The sequence below is a fragment of the Neophocaena asiaeorientalis genome, unplaced genomic scaffold, assembly GCF_003031525.2.
Source record: "Neophocaena asiaeorientalis asiaeorientalis breed wild unplaced genomic scaffold, Neophocaena_asiaeorientalis_V1.1 scaffold197, whole genome shotgun sequence".
Classification (NCBI taxonomy): Eukaryota; Metazoa; Chordata; class Mammalia; order Artiodactyla; family Phocoenidae; genus Neophocaena; species Neophocaena asiaeorientalis.
In genome coordinates this window covers 7,074,840-7,096,782 of record NW_020174703.1, presented here as the reverse complement: position 1 = coordinate 7,096,782, position 21,943 = coordinate 7,074,840, and positions in this window count along the sequence as shown.

Sequence of the window (21,943 nt, the reverse complement as noted above, 5' to 3'; positions counted from 1 at the left end):
GATTTGGATTCCTTTTATTTCTTTTTCTTCTCTGATTGCTGTGGCTAAAACTTCCAAAATTATGTTGCATAATAGTGGTGAGAATGTAGTCCTTCTCCTTTTATCTCTACCAACTCTTCATCCCTCATTCACCAACAAGCTTCTTTCACACCCTGCCTTCAGAAACTTTTTCCCACCCTGCCTTGGGGAAATATGTAACCTTATGATGAATGGTATACCGAGGGGCAAGATAAGAACAACTTCAATTCTTTCTAGGACAACATTATTCTTTTTTCAGCTTCGTAAATTCTCTCAACTTCCAAGAAGCAGAAAAGCGAAAGAGACTTGAGATTCTATGCCAACTTAGGGAATCACCCTGCTCTAAAGTGGCAAGTCCAAGCTTTGATCCATTCTGGATCATTTCCATTCTTGGTAAAACAAATGAAACCGTTTGGCATAGCTGCACAGGGACTACTCTATGGAAAACATAGTGGGTACAGTTTGACCTAGAATCCCAGGTTCAAACAAGTGAGTCCTACTTTTGGATTCAAAAATCTCTGTTCACAAGAATAAGAAGGAAGCGGGGGGGGCAGGGGTAAGTAACAATATAACGTTAGGTGACTCCTCTCTTTGCTTCTCACTATGCCTGGGTTAGACCCAGATCCACATAAGATATTCGAAATATGTTATGGAGCCCCAGCTTTTATAACATTGATTCCACAGCATTTATTGCTTCACCATGTACCATAAGGATAAGAATATGAGGGAAATCACCTGCTTGCTTCTTCCTCAGTCAAAAAAGTATGCATTGCTGTAAGGCCCATCTTTCTCTCCCATTCAACTACTTGCTTTAATAATGTAGGAGTATTAAATAGACATCTTTAAAATGTCAGTTGGGATGAAGATAGTTTGTTTCAGTTTTGCTATAGAGTCATCATCAGTTCTAACTCATCCAACAGCTAGAAAGTAGAATGCTGCTGGTGCTCAAAGTCTGTAGAAAAGACAGATCTCACAGGTTGTTAATTGCAATTTTACATAATCTGGTTGAATACTTAGAAGATTATAGTAGGAAAAAGTAATTGGCCCTATAATCAAAGTGAAATTGCCAGCATTTGATTTGAAAGGACCAAAGGTTCAAAGGTGGCTGCTGATCTCATGCTGGGAGGTGAGATGCTCAATATATGAAGCACCTGCTTCTCCTCATCTCACCACCACTGAAGTACCCAGGATAGTTGCGTTGGCCTCTTTGGCCATGAGAAAATCATCAGCCCAAGGTCTATCAGTTTCTCTTTGTCTGGAAAGGAAGCTACCCACAGAACCTTTCTCATAGTATATCTCAAAGATAAAAGGATGAAATTTTCCCCAGGAGGCCTATCTTCATGCCAGGCCAGGAAGACTCACATTAAAATTGTGTTTCCAAATCAGCACTTCACCTCAGTATCTACATGCCCTTTGATTGTTCCTGACTTCTATTCTTCAAATCTGGTGCAGCCTCATGTGCTCTCAGGTGATGGATTATGCTACCTCTGCTACAGCTGGAACCTGTCAGAACATTAAGCCAAACCTGGCCTAGTGGGTTATTGTTCATGGAAAGCAACCATACACCTCTGAAGACAAAAATTATAAGCCATTTTCTAAAAGCTGAATAAAGGGAGGAAGAACATTAACCTATCCTAGATCATTGTGAGATTAATCTCCCTATTGGTCTTGGGAAATGCTTCATCTCTGTGTAGAAGTCAATCTTTACTTGTCACACACTATGCGATCACCATGGGAAAGAAGTAAAAGTGATACCACATTCTTCTAGTTTGCAAAGTAGCTCCCCTAGAATTCTCTTTCATATGCTACTCCCAGGTCTCTGTGGTCAGCTAATAATTTTTAAACCCACTCTTTAATGGAAAACATATAGCCCTCCGCAATACTTTATGTATAAATTTGTATTTGCAAATATAGTCTTCCATTGGTTTACTCCAGGCACAGTCCTCATCAGAAAAGTTCAACTAGAGTTCAATGCATTCAAAGATTTACCATAACTCATCTAGGGCTCAAGATTAGTCAGTTTTTAATGATACAAATGAACTTATTTACAAAACAGAAACAGACTCACAGACTTAGAAAACAAACTATGGTTACCAAAGGGGAAAGGTGAGGGGAGTGATAAATTAGGAGTTTAGGATTAACATATACACACTACTATATATAAAATAGATAAACAGCAAGGACCTACTGTATAGCACAGGGAGCTCTACTCAGTATTCTGTAATAACATAAATGGGAAAAGAATTTGAAAAAGAATAGATATATGTACACGTATAACTGAATCACTTTGCTCTACACAACATTGTAAATCAATACAAAATTGTAAATCAACTATATTCCAATATAAACTAAAATTTTTTTAAAAAATAAAAAATTTTTTAATTTTTTGAAAAGATTAGTCAGTTTTTGCCAGTGGGGATATCTACTTCTAAACCCTTCTCTTAAACTCTACTTTGGAAGAAGCCCTCTGTCATGAAATCCTTCCCCTTCTTATTTACCTATTGGCACACCCCTTGGAATTTAAAAGAAATATTGAGTGAGTGAGGGTTTAGCTTTGCTGAGAATGAAGTTCCTAGATCCAGAAGGGGCACTGAGTATGCAAATCAAAATTACCAAGATTCTTGTGTTTGCTACTGTGGTAACCTCAAGGTAGCCCAAGAAGTAGCAGGGAGCCGGGGTCTCTGAGGTACTAGCTTCTCAGTTCCCAAGGATATCTATTAACTAAATACTAGAAGAAAAGAAGATGGCGTGGAAGTCTTCCAGGCCTGGCATGAAGATGGGGTGAAATTTGGATAGTCAAAGAGGAGGTAGAAAGTTCCAGGCAGGTGAACAGCATAAGGAATCACTAAGAAGAGAAATAAATTTAATGTGTTTGAAGGTAGAAGCAATCAGACTGCCCAATAAGTAAATAAGATTTTACACTAGCGAGTCTATTCATTTAACAAATATTTATAAATATATACAAAGATGTATGTAAATATTGAGCATGTATCTTATGCCAGTTATGGTTCTAGGAACTGGGGAGACAGCAGTGAACAAAACAAACAAAAAAAATCCCTGCCCTCATGGAGATTACATTCTAGTTGGGGGAGACAAATAATAATCAAGTAAAATATAGGATGTGTCAGATGGAATAACTGCTATGGGGAAAAATAAGTCAAGGAAGGGGATCAGTCAGTCAGGAAAGGCTTTGGTGCTGGTTTAAGGAATGGGAAAAATAACCTCTACTTGGTTCCCTGGTCCTGTATCTCCTCGACAGGAGAGATAGAGTTAAGATTTGAGGACAGGATTTGAGTTAGACAAAGGAGAGAACTCTTTTGTCTAACTCAAATCCAGCCTGCTATAGCATAATCCTACTTCCATTTTCTGCCTTCCCATGTCATTTGGCATCAGCACAACAGAGACCAAGTACTTATCTGAAAGTTGCACCAGGCTACTTTACCCAAGTACGTAGTTCACTTCTGGTGCCCAACATTGATGGGACAATGAACCAACTCAATATGGAATTTGAGAAATCTGCACTGGTGAGCTGACAGCTGCCTATATAATACATTCCACCTCCTCCGTATCAAGCCCACCTCTCTGTGAGTCACCACAATTCAGGTCTCCCCAGCTGGCTAGGAAAAATAAGGTTGGATATGTAGGTTATTAGAGCAGACTAGACTAGGAGTTTTTGCTTTGCCCTGTAGGCCATGGAGAACAACAAAGAGTTTCACAGTAAAGATGATGTTTGAAGAGGATACATCTAGCAGTAGGAAGATTAGTTGAGGTTATTATTTAAGAACATGAGGCTTGGAGGGTGGCAATGAAAATTAAAGAAAAAGAGAACAAAGTAAAGAACTATTTAAAATAAGATTTGATAGAACAAGGTATTAAATGTATATAGGGACTAAAAGATAATCTATCTATTCCAGGCTTAGAAATATAAAATTGGGAGTAAATTGAAGAAGGTTTTTTCTTTAATTGAAGTATAGCTGATTGACAATGTTTTGTAAGTTTCCGGTGTACAGCAAAGTGATTCAGTTATATATTTTTTCAGATTATTTTCCGTTATAGGTTATTACAAGATACTGAATATAGTTCCTTTATCTATAAATAGATAACCCCTTGTTGGTTATCTATTTTATATATGGTAGTATGTATCTGTTCATCTCAAACTCCTAATTTATCCCTCTGGCCCCCTTCCTCTTTGGTAACCATAAGTTTGCTTTCTATGTCTGTGAGTCTATTTCTGTTTTGTAAATAAGTTCATTTGTATCACTTTTTTAGATTCCACATAGAAGTGATATATTTGTCTTTCTCTGTGGGGAAGCTTTAAGGAAAAATAAGTTCAGCCTAGAATATAATGTTCTCCAAATGATGTCATAATGATGAAGGCATCAAGGTAGGCAGCTATAAATAAGTATTAGAGTTCAGGTGAAAATCTGGAGCTGGATAAACGGAGGCAAGCATTCTCTACAGAGAAGTGAGAGTTGGAATCAAAATAAACCTAGTCTCCAGGGAAGAAAGTATAGAAAGATAAAGCAGAGTACTTAGGGTCAGGTTTTAGGAAATACTACTAGGTAAGAAATGAAAGAGAGGAGTGGTGAAAAAGATGGTGTACATGGCACAGATTCCCATGGAGGAGTTTAGAGAAGAATTAAACACAACTGGACTTGGCAAGGAGGCCACTGATTATCTGTCAAGGGGTGCTGGTGGAAGCCCCATTTCTGTCTCATTCTTCTATATTAAAAAAAAAGACAGAATGGCAAATCCTCGAACCCAAAGCTATTACCAGTGCTTTTCAGAGCAACTTTTGGACAACTTTCAAATGTCAGCTCTGTTAATTTAGAAACATAATCAGGTCACTTGAAAAGCTGGCACCAGCAAGGCTCAGAGGCCAGCTGAGCATTTGTGAAGCAGCCTGCTGGCTCAGCAGCACTTTCTCACCTGCAGCTGAAGTAGAGATCAGCAGCTGCAGCCTAGGAGACTCCTCAGTGGGTATTCGCCTTGGGAATCTAGGCAGCCTACTTCAGGGTCCCTGCAATTACTCTCTAGAGGTGAGGATCTTGGGGGATTTGGATGTATGGGCTGGTTGATTAGTTGGTAAGTCAAGTTTCATTTAATTTTGTTTTTATGTTTTTTTCATAGAAAGAAAACTTTCTTAACAGGTCAGATAGAGCAATAAATACTGTATATCTGTATTCTGGGGCATGGGCAGTTCAGATACAGGAAACATCTTGTCCATGAATTAGACTTATGATGCCAACAGATATTTATTGCAGGCAGCATTGTGTGAGGTTAATCGCTCTACTTATCGTGGTTCTGACCTAAGCCAAATGCCACTGAGCCTAGACAAGGTGAGACAGCCAAGCAGGTCTGGGGACTGAGGTAAGTTGATGTGTAGAAAGATTGGAAATGACTTGAAGGAAAGTAAGCCGAGAGAGTTTCCATGACCTTGTAACAAATTTTTAAAAGCTTCTGGCACAGGCATCTTGGTGGTTCATAGAGCCAACTCATAGCATGTACTTTCCCCTGTGTATAAGAGGTTTTTTTTAAAGTTTGTGTCTTCTTCAGTTTTCTTCCATATGTTCCTGGTACTCACACTTCCTTGCTAAGACGGCTTGTTTTTTTGTTGCTTTTTGCCCATCCTCCATCACTTCAAACTATGACGTTCCCTCCACTATTGAAATTCTCCCCATTTCTGAAACTCCCTCAGCCCTGTTCAGCCATCCACCTATGACACTGGTCAGACTTCCCACAAGCCTTTGGTTGATTTCTAAATGCTGTTCCTGGTTCACAGCTTCCTGTGATGAAACTGAAACCAGTTGGTTACCGATGACAAAGAGCTGACTCTTTACCAATAAATACAGCCAAAAAGCAGCTGAGACACTCACCTCTGGGTCAGGCTTGATCTCTGCAAGAGCAATTGTGAGGGTTCAAAGGAAATGAGGTCCCATCATAAGCATGACGATCGCCACATCAACATAAAGACAAATGGGGCACCTCTATTGGAATACCACCCCTTGAAAAAGGATGCGTTTTGGCACCTGTGCCACCACAGAAAGACCAACTAGCTGAGTCAAAAGCAGACTCCTGAGTCACTAGCCAGACAACACTCCAAGTCCCTGGAAACCATAATATCATGCACAACCAATCAAACACTTCGTATTTCTGGTTTGTTTGTTTGCTTTAACTTAAGGCTTTTTTGAGTAGCCTTATCTCAGAGTCTGTGTAGATATATTATCTCCCCTGGTTTATAGTTTACCTCTGCCTACCTGCCTCAGCATATAAACTATACTCAAGTAATGTTTTGAAACATTAAGTATTCTCCCTTCTACGCAAACAATCTTGGACACAAGGAACTTCATCACAAACTCAAGTGTTCAATAACTGGTCAGTGTATAAAGTACTCAACAACACAAATGTAATCAAAAGTATTTTTAAATGTAGTTAAGGATTACAAAAAGTAAACTGAGCACACACTTTGGCATTTCAGATCCAGAAGGAATACGTGGCTGGCTCCACCCACTTCTGCCTCCTCATGAAGAGCAAGATCTAGACAAAAGTCATGAGTGCATGAGTGTTCAGTGGTTACTGTGGCTTTGCAAGAAAAGCCAACTGCTATATAACCACAGGGCTCATCTGTTTGTTCTTTAAAAAGTACTGTAAATAACAGTTTCCATAGTAGTAGTAGTTTTAATTAGCAAAATTTAACAGATCAATACTAATCTGTTTACAAATTAATTTATAAGATTAACAAAATTTCATTAACAAGATCCAAATTGAATAGACCATGTAAATATCTGATCAGTCTTCCAGCAATTTTTTTATAGTACACAACTCATCATGAAATGAGAATTTCTGTGTGTGTCCTAGAAGCATATTGATGGAAAACAGGAAGACCTACAGCCACACAGCCAGGCCCAGCATAAAGCACCATAACCCAGTCTGAACCGTGGATGCTCAGGAGCATGACCTCAGGAGGGTACACTGACATTCTCCTCTTGCTCATCCCCCTAATTGTACCTTCCTCTTACTCACATCTAGTGAATGACTTCTTATTTTACCAAGATAGCTTAAGGCCTTCCTAAGGTTCCTCATCTACCATTTAATTTCTACCGCTTGGTCCTACATTCATCCTCACATTTAAATCGTAACTAGTCGCAGACATAGAAAATGGACTTGAGGACATGGGGAGGGGGAAGGGTAAGCTGTGACAAAGCGAGAGAGTGGCATGGACATATATACACTACCAAACGTAAGGTAGATAGCTAGTGGGAAGCAGCCGCATAGCACAGGGAGATCAGCTCGGTGCTCTGTGACCCTCTAGAGGGGTGGGATAGGGAGGGTGGGAGGGAGGGAGACGCAAGAGGGAGGGGATATGGGGATATACATATGCATATAGCTGATTCACTTTGTTATACAGTAGAAACTAATACAACATTGTAAGGCAATTATACTCCAATAAAGATGTTAAAAAAAAATCATAACTAGTCTTCCGGCCTCCAGTTCTCCCCACCTCTGCCAATCCAGTTTTTATTTCAACCTGGTCTACCTACCTAAATCCCAGTTTCCACTATGACACCCCTCTGCTCAAAAACCTTCCAAGAATCCATATGTCTCTCAGCATGGCCCTCTAAAATTTGACTGCAGCTATTCCCAACATAAATGTTCTCAATCCAGATCATTCTTTTGTATATTCTGTACTCTTCAAAGATTGTCCTCTCTTCTGTCTTACTCCAAAACTTCTAGAAAACAGAAACTGGGGCAATGATTATGGGATATTTCTTTATTTAGGGAGGTACAATCCTGGACAAGAGTGAAGAAAAGGAAAGGGAGACAGGGAAAGATGACAAGCAAGAAGAGATAAGCATCTCCATAATAACCACAACACCAATAAACAGCGACCAGCCAGTAACAATCACCAACCAGGTACCAACAATGGCTTCTACTTCACTATGAGCTTGAAAAATCTCAGTCACTTGGCAGGTCACATACTCAGCTACCCAGAATGTCTCTAGACAGGTTGGTCAGAGAAAATGTCTTAGATGAGTCTGTTAAAGGAAGAAAGGGAAGGAATACATATCAGCCCAAATTCTCTCCAGCTCCTATTTTTCTTTTGTCAAAGTCAACTCTCTTCTTGGTTGTATCTTCTGGACCCATTAAGAGCTGCTTAGGAAGATAGAGCCCATGCTAAATAGTGTGATATTCCATACAAGTCTCAAAGTGGTAGGAGGAGCCAGAGGGTCCAGGCATGGAGCTGGTCAGTCTTGGGTGGTAGAATCCCATAGACCACAGACTCTTTCAGGCTCAGCAGCTGAGGCAGAGCAGATGAATGGAAAAGGTCAAAGTCTTTGAAACAGATGAGACTAAGAGAATCTGTGAGGCATGTGAATTCAACATGTTGTCTCCCCATGTAGTCAAAGCCAGGCTTTCCATAAAGTTTACCCACTGAATTCCTTGTTTGGGTGCTTGGTTACATAATGCTAGATTTGTGAATGTTATTTAAAGGTGGTATGTGTGTGTGTTTATTCTCCTTCATTAAATTTTAATCTCATTAATGGCAGATACCATGCGTGTATTTGGATCATGTACATGGATCCCCATCTCAACTGGCACAGTAATGGTGCATAAATGGTATCCCATCGGCAGTTGTTTAATAAGTAAAAGAGCAAAACCACCTAGAGAATAGCAGATTTGGGGATCACTTTAGCCCAGGAGAACACAAGAGCAGTATCTTTTCTTTTGGTTTCACAGAAATCATCTGAGCTTTGAAAGAAACCCTAATGGACACTTAAATCATTCCCTCATTGCACCCTATGCTCCCAAGTCATTTCCTGCACAGTGAAAACATGATGTAGGTTCAAAAACAACTTAGAAGCAACTGGCTCTTATTTTTTAAAAAAAGGAAAAGAAAATGAACTATTTTCCTCTCCAACAGTAAATTAGTTCAAATTAGATCTTGCATCCATCATTCAAATATTTTTCTTTTTTTTTTTTCTTTGTGAACAAATACCAATCCAAATTCAAGACCATGCAGCATGATTAAATTGTTAAGACTGTGGGATCTGGAGCCAGAGTCCCTGGTTCAATTCTTACTCTGCCACTTACTAGCTATATGACCTTAGGAGAGTTACTCAACTTCTATTCCCCACAGTTTCCTTATAGATAAAATGAGAATAATAATAGCACATACCCCAAAGGGTTTTATGAACATAAAGTGTGTAAGCATCTGTAATATCTGGAAAACTACCTGAAACATGGCAAGCCACACATAAGAGTTTGCTTAACAAATAAGATTATGGGGCTTGGAGAGGAAAGATAGGAACAAGTAAAATTATATACTGCTCTGGTTGGTTGAATGTGGCTGTAAACTCTTTAAGGTCAGAGAGCACATCAATGCTAGTAAATAGCACATCAATGATGATGTATAAATGTGGAGTATTTTAGTAAATAAATGAGGGGGAAAGTTATGAGGAGGAGTGAGAAAGCCCAGCTTGCAGCTAAAAGGTGACTAACTAGATAACATCTAGTCCACACTCCAAGAAAAGCATTTATTTAGTTGACTGAAAAATCTGTGGGTCCCACCCAACATGCTGTTTTTTTATTTCCTCATTCTTCTCTCACCTCAGCAGGTGTGGCTTATCCTTCTGGACTCCTGTCCTATTTGCAATGTTACCTCTGTTCTTCTTTCTCTCTGTCCCTCAGACACCTAATTGGGTCCTTACCATCTGTTTGACTTCCTAGCTTCAAGACCGCTCTAGAGAGAGGATACAACAGCCCAGGGCAAATGCCAGACCAAACACATCCCAGCTTTCATAGCAACTAACTCTTTGTTACTCCTACCCAAAGACTCCCAAGGTTTCTCTTCCTAAGGAGGGGATATACCTTGGGGTTACACCCTTGCCTCACTACTACTCTCTAGCATCCCTCCTCCTATATGCCTCTCCACCAGCCTCCTTACAGAGTTAACAATTTACAGATCCAAACATAACATTATAAATGTAATCTGAGGATGTTCAAGGTGCCAGTTTTATTAAAGGAGATCATTTGCTCAATTCAGTTTGAGTTGACTTAATATTTGCAGCCATTGGACCACCCCAGTCCCAGGAAAAGTCATGGGCCCAAGTTTCACACAGTGGCATTTTACTTCAAGCCCCCTCCAAGTTTTTCCTGGGACTTAAACCCTATCAAGTTCTACATCTTCCCCATAGTAATGAATATCAACATTCTATTGTGTGATGATTTGTACAGTGAATTCCCTCCCTCAGTGTGGCATTTGGCACATCAAAGGAGGCCAATAAGGGGGTGCCTTCTAGAGAGGGGCTTTGAACTAGGTCTCTGAGGTGTGCACTGGTCATGAATTTGTGGAAGAAAATAAGGAATCACTTTCGCAAAAGAAGTACACATCCTGTTAAAGGAGCATTGTGTGGGAGATGAATTTTTAATCTCTTGTTCACTTTACCCTATGTTCATAGGATTTCCTTCTGAAGAGCTTGTGATAACTTGGCCACGACCCACAGGTCAGACTCTTTGACAGTTGTGTCTTTTGAATATGAAGAATAATAAAATTTTAGGGACCTTAAGATAGCATAGTCTAATTCCCTTACTTCTAGTAAGGAAACTTGGTCCAAAGAGGTGAAACAGCATAGTCAAAAGACTCATTAAAAACGTGTTAAAATCAGAACTAGGATTTGAATCCAGACCTAATTATACTGGGCTCTAGGGCCAGGACACATCGTAATAAAAGTAACCTGAAAATTGTAACATTGTATAAACTATCAACACAATGACTCAGTACTAAATAGCAGGAAAGTTTATTATTTTATTAAAAATTATTTCTTCTTTAACTATAGGGTGTTCAACTCTTTTGGCAATCAGACAAGCCTAGGAGTAAAGTTAAAGAAATGTGTAAGATGTAAATAAAGAAAAATGAAGGGCATTTAAAAAGAAATTGAAAAGATGAGAGAAGTCTCCACATAACTGAACAGGAGTACATGTACTGCCTACATATACATTTTCTCCAGTGACACTAAACGGGAGAATCAAATAAATTATGGTATAGGCACTTTGCAACTATTAGCTCATGAAATCCTCACAACATTCCTGTGAGGCACAGAGAGTGAAGTAACCTGCCCTTGGTTGGCTCTTACAAAGAGTAATAAAGTGAGAACACCAGGGTCACATCCAGACAATCTCACTCCAGGACTTTGCTCTTACTGACTACCCTTTTCAAGCAGTAATTATATGAAAATATGTTCAACATCACTAGTATCAGAGAAGTAAAAATTCAAGCCCTATTTTCATTTTCAACATTTCAATCAAAGTGGCAAAAATTAAATGAATTGATGATACCTAATTTGGGTGAGAATATGTGGAAGTTGATACCCTGTTATACTTTTGGGGGTGCATGATTTGCTTCAGCCTATTCATGGAGAAATTTGGCATTATTTGTTAAAACATAACATGTGCATATCCTTTGAAGCAAGGTTTCCACTTGTAGGTGTTTCCTAGAAAGATGTTCACAAACTGGCACACGAAATGTTCAAGGCAGCATTGTTTGTAATACTCAAAATTTTGAAATAAATTAAATGTCCATCAGTAAGGGATTACTTAAACTATGGACAGCCATTCTGTGGAAGACCTAGGAAGCGTGATAAGGAATGTGGCAAATTTCTATGTACTGTCATGGAAAGGCAAGTTTCATCTCCTGTATTGCTAGAGAGAGGTAGATTGATACAACCCCCATGAAGGGCAATTTGGTAATATCTTATCAAAATTACAAATGCACACATTTGACCCAGAAACACCACTTCCAGGAATTTATTCTATAAAAGTTATTTGGAATGTGTGATACATGCTATACATAAAGTTATGCAATGCAATGATTTTTAAATGGGGAAATATTGAAAACAAACTAAATCAGTAGGTAGCAAGTTAAATAAATTATGAAAAATTCACATAATGCAATACTATGCAATACTACCTATAAAATGATTATGGAACTGTACTACATACTACATTGCTGCAGTCGTTAAAAGAAAAAGAAGGCTTTTCATTTGCTAATCTGGAATAACTCCAAGAAATATTAATTTTTTAAGTAAGGTGCTATATATATATATGTATAGTATGCTATAATTTATTTTTAAAAACAGGGGGTAAAGACTTATATGAGCAAAGAATCCCTCTGGGTAGCTACACAAGAAACTGGTAATACTGGTGGCCTCCAGGGAAAACTATATGACTAAGACTCAGAGGGAGGTGAGAGACTTTTCACTTTTTTAAAACCTTTTGAATTTATATATACATACATATATATATTCTTTATTCAAAAAATATAAATTTTACAAATAAAATGAAGAAAGCTACAGAACACATGAAACGTGAGCTCTATTAATATTTTAAATGATGTTTCATTATTTTTTATGTATGCATCTATGTACATAAGTGAGTAGAAAAGGGCCCAATAATATTTACACAGAGGAAGAGAAAAGGAGGAAGAGGACCTTAATCTTTTCATATGATTTAATATCATATAAATTTTTATGAAGAAAATACACAGATATACATACACACACACACACACATATATATATATTTATGTATTCCTGTACAAGTAAAAAAAAACAATCTTTCAAAGGAGTACATGGGAATAAGAAATCCTTATTTCTCATTCCCCCTTCTAATTAATCTTATGCAAATCATTTAACCTCTCATGGCCTCAATTCCCTCGTCTATAAAGTGAGAGGATTGGACTTGGTGATACCTAAGGTCATTCTTGCTTGATAATCTAAGAGTTGTATCTACTAATCCATAACCTAATTAAATGTAAATGAATTATTAGCCAATCACTGAGATATTAAGCAAGCATATGGCAGGCTACTACTTTAACTATGTTTTAAAACTCTTGAAAAATCTCAGACTCGAATGAAATTCTAACAGTAAGAGCTCAGGGGTAGAGAAAGATTTTTCTTTCTAAAATCCCTTCAGTCACTGGTTGGCCATTAAGCTTGTCTTAGCTACACCCCAAGATACCATTGTGTGACCACATAAAATAAGGCACAAAACCTTCACAGCTCTGAATTCATGAATCAAATGGTCCCACCAGCTTTCCAGAATATCACGCAGCCCCAGTCTCCTTTTCTGGCTTCTTCTAGCTTTCAACTTAATGTTTACTTTGTTCATTTTTCTCACTAAAGTTAAGAAATACAATTTCAGAAATACAATTGTCTTTCAACCATAAATTTTGTTAACTCTGCCCTATATGAAAATTAGTCTAGCTCATTATGTTGGTGTATTGTTATTCAAACATGGAAAGAACGTACACCAGCATGATTTGAAAAGTTAGCAGGCAGATCTTTCTCTCTCCTTTTTTCTTTTTTAATATCAAGTAGTTCATGGATCAGAGTTGAAGTATGGTAGAAAAGAGAGTGAGAGGTCATATCAAACAGGGGCTTAGAAATCTTTCTGGCTCACAGTCTCAAACATCTTTTTTCCGGTACCACCGGAATTAGTAGACTTAAGGAAAAGGATATCTCAAGTCAGAAAAAAAAAAAAAAATACAATGAAACCTTGACCCTAAAAGTTGTGACAGATGTTTGTTTAGGTTCCAGTCCTACAGGAGCTAACTCTTCTGTTTATGAAAGCCAAAATCTGCCTAGAAATTGTAGAAGAAAAAGCACTAGTTCTAGTGTTAAAAGTCAAATTCAAGTGTTGGGTCTCACTCACCAGCCATGGACCTTGGGCAAGGAGCTTATCCTCCCAGGGCCTCATTTCCTTAATGTGAGTTTCATCCTCCAGGACTTAAGTTCAGGTTTCTCTGCATTCATTATAGGGCCTAACAGAATGTTAAGGCCTTTGCAGAAATTCAGCAAGTGTTTGCTGATAAGTCTAATCCCATGTCCCTAGCATGTTCTCATGGCTAGAACTTCTATGGGGGAGATTTAAAGGATCCAGATAAATTCTGGTTTACATTCCAACTCTTTTCCAACCATGGCACAAGGTAGGAGTTAACAGTTCAGTCCCTGGAAGGAGATACTCCTGAGTTCAAATTCTGTCTCACTATTTTCTAGCTCTCTGACCTTAGGCAAATTTATTTCTTAACCTCTCTTAACTTCTGTTTTCTCACCTATAAAAATTCTGGTACCTGCTATATATGGTTAGTATAAGAATTAAATAACATAATGCCTGTAACATACATAAAGTACAGCACATGATAAATGCTAAAAAAATATTAACAAGATTGTTACTTGACTAACCTTTACAGCCATATCCATCTGTTTTCTGGCTATAGGGACAGCAGTGCTTGCCATTAGCTTCATCAATAATAGTTGTTACTTAAACAGTATCTGAGCCAAGTCCTAAACTTTCCTGATGAGCTGTTCTGCATGCAACCTAAGTTCCAATTGTACCTATCTGATCAGTATCTTTTGGAAGCATTAGCAATGTAATTTTTGTTATGCTTAAATAAAGTAGTACCCGAATAGAAGTATGAATTAAAAGCAAGTCAGTAACAAATACTGTATGACATCATTTGTATGTGGAATCTAAAAACTAGTACAAATGACTTATTTATGAAACAGATACAGACTCACAGACATAGAAAACAAATTTATGGTTACCAAATAGGAGTCAGGGGAGGGATAAATTAGGAGTATGGGAATAACAGATACACGCTACCATATATAAAACGGATAAACAACAAGGACTTAACTGTTTAGCATAGGTAACTATATTCAATATCTCGTAACAACCTGTAATGGAAAATAATTTTTGAAGAGTATATATATAACCAAATCACTTTGCTGTATACCTGAAATTAACACAATAATGTAAATCAATTATACTTTAATTTTTTTTAAGTCAGTAAGTTTTTTATTCCAAATGCTGTTTTTCTTCAAATCCCAACTTATGTGCTGCCTCCTCTGGGGAGCCTACCCCCATCTCTTTGCCTTCCATGCTCCATGTCCTGAATTTATTCACTTAGGGCTTTTTCTCTGCTTAGTACCTTAGGTAGTTTTCTATTATAGCAACTATCATTCTGTATCATAGTTATGCTTATTTCCTCTTCTAGATTGTATGTGCCTCCAGGTCAGGTGTTAGGTCTTATCATCATCTTTTACCCACCAAATACAACCACAATGCCTATCATATACTCCAAAACACGTGAAACAGACTAGAGGTAAAATGAGTAGAATTCTGAGGTTCTACCTCAGAAGTATATGAAAACTTATTCCCAAAATGGCTAGAAAATAGCCTGAAGAGAAAGCTAGAGGAAGGAAATATAGAGGCCAGATTGCATATACAATACAGCAAAGCTTAAGAATTCTGAGTTCATAAATCAATCTATTTTATATTCATTTTGGATTCCCCTTCTCTGATCACATAGTTACTTATGAGAGGTCAAAGCAAGATGGAAAGAATCCTAGACTAGGAATCTAGAGACCTAGATTTAGTCCCAGCTCTGCCATGAACTGTCTGTCACTTCCTGTCTCTAAGTCTGTGTCGGACATTATGATTCAAAAGATCCTTTCAAACTCTCTTCCCACACTGGCACAACATCTGATCTATTGTCATTAACCTCATTCTACAGCTAGAAAAATCTAAACAATTACTACAACAACTCATTCCAGAACCCTACAGCAACTGACTGCCATAGTTAAAGGTGGAACATGGAAGGAAAGGTTTCCTGTCTGGAGCCCAGCCCTGGAGAGTCACCCCACACCTAGTGGCACACGGGACTTGTAGGGAGAGTCAATGCTTCTCTGTCCTGGGGCTTACCTGGTGGCACAGTGGTTAAGAATCCGCTTACCAATGCAGGGGACACGGGTTCGAGCCCTGGTCTGGGAAGATCCCACATGCCGCGGAGCAACTAAGCCCGTGCACCACAACTACTGAGCCTGCAGCTCTAGAGCCCACAAACCACAACTGAAGCCCACACGCTTAGAGCCCATGCTCTGCAACAAGAGAAGCCACCGCAATAAGAAGCCCGATCACCCAACTAAGAGTAGCCCCCGCTTGCCGCAACCAGAGAAAGCTTGCGCGCAGCAACAAAGACCCAACGCAGCTAAAAATAAATAAATAAAAATAAATTAGTTAATTAAAAAAAAAAAAAAGCTTCTCTGTCCTCTGTCAAAAACAGGAAGTTCCCACACCCATGGGAGTCAAAGGAGTGTACAGTGTTGGCAGTCAGCATAGCCTCCTGGGTTCCAAATAGACATGCAGGGATGTCTTCATCAATGTTCCTGCCAGACACCTGGGGATAGAAATTGCACAAGATCCACCTATGAAAACAGGAGTGTTGTCTAGATCATCCTGTTTGCTGTAGTTATTGGGACATTATCCAAGTCTGACAGCTAGATCCAGGACCAAATCCAGAGTTGAGAACTTGACTGATCATTTGGTTTAGACGCCCACATCCAAATAGAGTACACTGAAATCTTGAAAAGGAAGTCTAAAAGTGTGGATTGTATGCACACATTTTAGACGAAAATCCATTCGGCTTCTCAGAAGACAAGGTAAGAACCAAGAATCAGGAAGTAGGATCACAATAGCAGAACAGAAGACCCTGAGCTCACCTCCTCCACAGACACAACAAAACTACAATTAGTTATAGAACAACTCTCTCTGAAAATGACCTGAAGACTAGCAGAACAGCTCATCTACAATTAAGGATAAAGAAAAACCACATCAAGGTGGGTAGGAAGGACAGACTCATAATCTAGTCAGCATACAAACCCCAGCACGGTGATGCACAAGCAAGAGGGGATGTCATAAATGCAAAGGTCCCCTCTAAGGAGCAAAGGGTTCAAGAACCACATTGGGTAACCCACCCCTGGGGACCAGCACTTGGAAGATAAGCCCATATAACTGGCTTTGAAAACTAATGGGGCTTAAGTCTGGGAGAGCCAGAGGACTGTAGGAAACCTAGACTCTGCTCTTAAAGGGCTCATGCATGAACTCACCCACTCTGAGTCCCAACTCAGAGAGCAGTTTCAAAAGGGCCTGGCACTCTAGCTGGTCTGCCAAAGCCACCACCTCAACATGCCCCTGGCCCACACCCACTCCAATGCCAGCTGTCCTGCCAAGGCAGCAGTCCTGGCACACCCTGGGAAAGGCCCAGACTGTGGCCACTGCAGCTTCAGCCATCGCACCAGGGCAGTGGCTCTGACATGCCTTGGGAAAGCCCCAGCCTGTACCTGCTCCAGCTCTAGTTGTCCCACCAAGGCACCCCTGGTCCAACCCAGAGTACCCTGCAACTCTCCTCGCAACCCATGCCTGCTCCAGCCCCAGTTGGCATGCCAAAGCTACTGAGCACATGCAGTCTACATAGGGAATACTCCAACACAAGACTACATCTTCAAGACCAGAGGATGTAACTATTTCACCTAATTCATAGAAACAACCACAGAAAACCAAAAAATATGAGAAGACAGAGGAATTTGTTCCAAACAAAAGAATAGATAAAACCCCAAGGGGAAAAAAAGAAAAACTAATGAAAAAGAGATAAGTAATTTACATGATAAAGAGTTCAAAGCCACAGTCATAAAGATCCACAGAACTCGGGAGAAGAATGGAATAGCACAGTGAGAACTTCAACAAAGAGTTGGAAAATATAGAAAGGAAACAACCAGAGCTGAAGAATACAGAGAATGAAATAAAAAATACACTAGAGGGAATCAACAGGAGACCGTATATTACAGAGAATGTATAAGCGACCTGGAAGACAGAATGATGGAAATCACCCAGTCAAAAGAGCAAAAGAAAACAATTTTTTAAATGAGGATACTTTAAGGAACCTATATGACAACATCAAGCATACTAATATTTGTATTATAGGGATCTCAGAAGGAGAAGAGAGAAAGGGCCAGAAAAATTATTTGAAGAAATAATGGCTGATGAGAATTCCCTGGTGGTCCAGTGGTTAGGATTCGGTGGTTTCACTGCCATGTGGCCCATATTCAAGCCCTGGTCAGGGAACTAATATCCTGCAAGCAACACAGCGCAGCCAAAAAAAAAAAAAAAACAAAGGCTGAAAACTTCCCTAAACTGAGGAAGGAAACAGATATCAAGTTCCAGATCACATAGAGACAACCAACAAGAGGAACCCAAACAGACCCACACCAATGCATATCACAATTAAAATGGAAAAAGCTAAAGAGAAAATTTTAAAGGCAGAAAAAGAAGAACAATGAGTCACACAAAAGGGAACCCCCATAAGGCCATTAGCCGATTTTATTTTATTTTTTTTAACATCTTTATTGGAGTATAATTGTTTTACAATGGTGTGTTAGTTTCTGCTTTATAAAAAAGTGAATCAGTTATACATATACATATGTTCCCACATCTCTTCCCTCTTGCATCTCCCTCCCTCTCACCCTGCTTATCCAACACCTACAGGTGGTCACAAAGCACTGAGCTGATCTCCCTGTGCTATGCAGCTGCTTCCCACTAGCTATCTGTTTTATGTTTGGTACTGTATATATGTCCATGCCACTCTCTCACTTTGTCACAGCTTACCCCTTCCCCTCTTCATATCCTCAAGTCCATTCTCTAGTACGTCTGTGTCTTTATTCCTGTCTTGCCCCTAGGTTTTTTTTTTTTTCCCTTAAAGTCCATATATGTGTGTTAGCATACGGTATTTGTTCCTCTCTTTCTGACTTACTTCACTCTGTATGACAGACTCTAGGTCCATCCACCTCACTACAAAAAACTCACTTTCGTTTCTTTTTATGGCTGACTAATATTCAATTGTATATATGTGCCACATCTTCTTTATCCATTCATCCGATGAAGGACACTTAGGTTGCTTCCATCTCCTGGCTCTTGTATTTTCGTTTTCAAGATTGCTTTGGCTATTCGGGGTCTTTTGTGTTTCCATACAAATTGTGAAATTTCTTGTTCTAGTTCTGTGAAAAATGCCAGTGATAGGGATTGCATTGAATCAGTAGATTCCTTTGATGCTGTGGGTTTGTCATATACGACCTTTATTATATTGAGGAAAGTTCCCTCTATGCCTACTTTCTGCAGGGTTTTTATCATAAGTGGGTGCTGAATTTGGTTGAAAGCTTTCTCTAAATCTTTTGAGATGATCATATGGTTTTTCTCCTTCAATTGGTTAATATGGTGTATCACGTAGATTGATTTACATATATTGAGGAATCCTTGCATTCCTGGAATAAACCCCACTTGATCATGGTGTATGATCCTTTTAATGTGCTGTTGGATTCTGTTTGCTAGTATTTTGTTTAGGATTTTTGAATCTATGTTCATCAGTGGTATTGGCCTGTAGTTTTCTTTCTTTGTGACATCTTATATCTGGTTTTGGTATCAGGGTGATGTTGGCCTCGCAGAATGAGTTTGGGAGTGTTCCTCCCTCTGCTATATTTTGGAAGAGTTTAAGAAGGAGAGGTGTTAGCTCTTCTCTAAATGTTTGATAGAATTCGCCTGTGAAGCCATCTGGTCCTGGTAGATTTTTAATCACAGTTTCAATTTCAGTGCTTGTGATTGGTCTGTTCATATTTTCTGTTTCTTGCTGATTCAGTCTTGGCAGGTTGTGCATTTGTAAGAATTTGTCCATTTCTTCCAGGTTGTCCATTTTATTGGCATAGAGTCACCTGTAGTAATCTCTCATGATCTTATGTATTTCTGCAGTGTCAGTTGTTACTTCTCCTTTTTCATTTCTAATTCTGTTGATCTGAGTCTTCTCTCTTTTTTCCTTGATGAGTCTGGCTATTGGTTTATCAATTTTTTTTATCTTCCTGAAGAACCAGCTTTTAGTTTTATTGATCTTTGCTATTGTTTCCTTCATTTCTTTTCCATTTATTTCTTATCTGATCTTTATGATTTCTTATATGAACCCATGTCCCCTGCATCAGCAGGCGGACTCTCAACCACTGTGCCACCAGGGAAGCTCTAGAGTATTTTTAATTTCATTTATTGTGTTGCTCATCGGTGCTTGTTTCCTCTTTAGTTCTTCTAGGTCCTTGTTAAATGTTTCTTGCATTTTCTCTATTCTATTTGCAAGATTCTGGATCATTTTTACTATCACTATTCTGAATTGTTTTTCAAGTAGACTGCCTATTTCCTCTTCATTTGTTAGGTCTGGTGGGTTTTTATCTTGCTCCTTCATCTGCTGTGTGTTCTTCTGTCTTCTCATTTTGTTTATCTTACTGTGTTTGGGGTCTCCTTTTTGCAGGCTGCAGGTTCGTAGTTCCGTTGTTTTTGGTGTCTGTCCCCAGTGGCTAAAGTTGGTTCAGTGGGTTGTGTAGGCTTCCTGGTGGAGGGGACTAGTGCCTGTGTTCTGGTGGATGAGGCTGGAACTTGTCTTTCTGGTGGGCAGGTCCATGTCTGGTGGTATGTTTTGGGGTGTCTGTGGCCTTATTATGATTTTAGGCAGCCTCTCTGCTAATGGGTGTGGGGCTGTGTTCCTGTCTTGCTAGTTGTTTGGCATAGGGTGTCCAGCACTGTAGCTTGCTGGTCGTTGAGTGAAGCTGGGTGTTGGTGTTGAGATGGAGATCTCTGGGAGATTTTCACCGTTTGATATTATGTGGAGCTCGGAGCTCTCTTGTGGACCAGTGTCCTGAAGTTGGCTCTCCCACCTCAGAGGCACAGCACTGACTCTCGGCTGGAGCACCAAGAGCTCTTCATCCACAGAGCTCAGAATAAAAGGAAGGAAAAGAAAAAGAAAGAAAGAAAGAAAGGAAGGAAGGAAGGAAGAAAAGAAAAGAAGAATGAAAGAAAGAGAAAGAAAGAAAGAAGGAAGGAAGGAAGGAAGGAAGCAAGGAAAGAAAGAATGAAAGGAAGGAAGGATGGAAGAAGATATAAAATAAGATAAAATAAAGATAAAATAAAATAAAGTTATTAAAATAAAAACAATTATTAAGAAAAAAAATTTTTTAAGTAAAAAACAAACATACAAACAAAAAAACGGACGGACAGGACCCTACGATAAATGGTGAAAGCAAAGCTCTACAGACAAAATCTCACACAGAAGCATACACATACACACTCACAAAAAGAGGAAAAGGGGAAAAAATAATATACCTTGCTCCCAAAGTCCACCTCCTCAATTTTGGATGATTCGTTGGCTATTCAGGTATTTCACGGATGCAGGGTACATCAAGTTGATTGTGGAGATTCAATCCGATGCTCCTGTGGCTGCTGGGGCAGATTTCCCTTTCTCTTCTTTGTTCTCACAGCTTCCGGGGTTCAGCTTTGGATTTGGACCCACCTCTGCATGTAGGTCGCCGGTGGGCGTCTGTTCTTCGCTCAGACAGGATGGGGTTAAAGGAGCAGCTGATTCAGGGGCTCTGGCTCACTCAGGCCACGTGGTGGGGGGCACGGATGCGGGGCAAGCCTGCGGCGGCAGAGGCCAGCATGACGTTGCACCAGCGTGACAAGCGTTCTCCCGGGGAAGTTGTCCCTGGATCCTGGGACCCTGGCAGTGGTGGGCTGCACAAGCTCCCGGGAGGGGAGGTGGGGATAGTGACCTGTGCTCACACATAGGCTTCTTGGTGGCGGCAGCAGTGGCCTTAGCATCTCATGTCCGTCTCTGGGGTCCTCGCTGATAGCCACGGCTCGTGCCCATCTCGAGCTCCTTTAAGCAGCGCTCTTAATCCCCTCTCCTCACGCACTGGGAAACAAAGAGGGAAGAAATGTCTCTTGCCTCTTCAGCAGGTCCAGACTTTTTCCCGGACTCCCTCCCGGCTAGCCGTGGTGCACTAACCCCTTCAGGCTGTGTTCACGCTGCTAGTCCTCTCCCTGCGATCCGACCGAAGCCCGAGCCTCAGCTCCCAGCCCCGCCCACCCTGGCGGGTGATTAGACAAGCCTCTCGGGCTGGTGAGTGCCGGTCAGCACTGATCCTCTGTGCAGGAATCTCTCCACTTTGCCCTCCGCACCCCTGTTGCTGTGCTCTCCTCCGTGGCTCCAAAGCTTCCCCCC